Genomic DNA, 1,983 nt, shown 5'->3' with positions numbered 1-1,983 from the left:
TCTCAAATGAGTCCCGTCAAACAATAAAAATAAATAAAATTGTCTGAACCTCTTTGTATATTGTTTGAAGCTCTTTGTATATTTACTACACTATATAATATTTGTTACACTTTCTGTTTCCGCGTTTGAATTCGCGTTTGAAAAGCTAAGAAATTATATGGCGCAATTATATATATGGCTGATAAATGTTGTGATCTAAACAGCAGACTGGAAAAGGAGAGGAAAAGACAGGAAGAACAAATTCATGTGCTGTAAAACAACTTTATTTTGATCAAACATGGATGTCTATTCCGGGTTTCTTGAAGTGGAATGTCAAGAAAGTTGAGGGTGTCTTGAAGTTGAGGGTGTACTCGCCAGATGCACTTGCCGCATGCAACACACGCGTTGATGCTGTGGAGAACAATTCAAGGTACACCTTACATTTTGAATAAAATCTTTCAGAAGACAAAAATACGTAACATATGTGGTGTTACGTATGTAGGCCTACTTATCAACGTACCTTCATGTAGTTGTAGCCAACAGTTGCTACACAGCCAGGGTGTACTCGCTGCATGCAACGGGCCACCGGCGTGTTCCTGCGTGCACTGTGTATGCACGCACCTTCATGATGTCTGTCAACGGCGCACTGCAAAGAACAAAGTACATGTTATATTTTGAACGAATTTATTCATGTGTACCAGCCAGGGACCCTCTTTCTTACATTTGCGGCAGGTTCATCGTTCATCGCTGCCAAGGTCAACGGGCCACCGGCGTGTTCCTGCGCGCACTGTGTATGCACGCACAGAAGTACATGTTATATTTAGAACGAATTCATTCATGTATAAATTGATTCTGTGAAAATGTCACAGGCATGGGTCATAACAGAACGGGAATCCAATTCCAGCAACCATGAGAAAAATAACCAGCAACCACGACGAGAAATAAACAGAGGACTAACACGGAAACAGACATGAAATGGCAGGAGATGCGGGGCAGACCGTGACACCGGGTTTCATGATGTGCGACTGTGGAACAGAAAGAGAAGAGATTTTTGGTTATGTTCAAATAATAGTGTGTGTGTATATATATGTGTGTGTGATTGGTTGTCTGTATATATATATAATATATTTATATATATATATATATATATATATATATAAATATACTTATCGACGTACCTTCATGTAGTTTTAGGTACACAGTTGCCACACAGCCAGGGACACTCTGCCCTACACTTGCGACAGGTGTACTTGCCGCATGCAGCGCACGGGGTTATGCTGTGGTTCCGGTTGCAGTTTGTCTGCACCTGACACGTAGTCTTCTTTCCAGGAGCAGGCGAAGGACGTGGCGTTCTCTTCAACTCCTTTTCCTGTAGGAAACGAAGACGGAGTTCCTCAGCAAGAGTACACATAAAAACTCTCCTACTCTCTGTGGACCCCGTACATGCCGTGTACAAAACATGCGCGTTCATCGCTGCCAGGTCAAGTATGTTATAAAACACTGCAACGGGCCACCGGCGTGTTCCTGCGCGCACTGTGTATGCACGCGCCTTCTGGTCCATGATGTCAACGGCGCACTGCAAAGAACAAATACAAAGAAGTACATGTTATATTTTGAATAAATTCATTCATGTATGATAAATTGATTTATCAATGCCAACACATGCATACCTTCGTCCGGTTGTAGTCCGTCACAGTGTTTGGCTTCTTTTTGCGGTCGTCTGCAATCTCCACGTGCGTGTGCATAGTGCTCAGAACGCAAACTGTTTTGTTGGGCTTGGAGGCATACACCGTCAGAAGCGCATCATCGGATCTGTACACCTCCGTTGACAACTTCTCACGTCCCTTGGCGTTTTTGGCTTCCAAAGGAACTTCTCGGCGAATCTTGTTCATTGTCCCAAGCAGAGTCGTGTTGCATTCCAGCAGCTTCTTAGCCAGGGAAAGAGATGTGAAAAAATTGTCTGTGGCTACAGTTCTGCCCTTGCCCAGGTATGGCTTCATAAGC

General features: G+C 43.5%; 1 long non-coding RNA gene across 1 annotated transcript; it reads right to left on the bottom strand.

Moving 5' to 3' along the window:
* Window positions 1-286: 286 nt before the first annotated feature.
* Window positions 287-1,544, bottom strand: LOC143527407 (uncharacterized). The gene is made up of 4 exons (XR_013134108.1): window positions 1,158-1,544; window positions 701-1,004; window positions 500-625; window positions 287-390 (listed from the first exon to the last, which is right to left on the bottom strand). It is a non-coding gene; the product is annotated as an uncharacterized LOC143527407 (long non-coding RNA).
* Window positions 1,545-1,983: the final 439 nt, after the last annotated feature.

This window comes from Brachyhypopomus gauderio, chromosome 1 (genome assembly GCF_052324685.1).
Source record: "Brachyhypopomus gauderio isolate BG-103 chromosome 1, BGAUD_0.2, whole genome shotgun sequence".
NCBI classification, from domain to species: Eukaryota; Metazoa; Chordata; class Actinopteri; order Gymnotiformes; family Hypopomidae; genus Brachyhypopomus; species Brachyhypopomus gauderio.
Note: the sequence above shows the minus strand (reverse complement) of the source record. Positions and strands in the feature narration are given on the sequence as shown.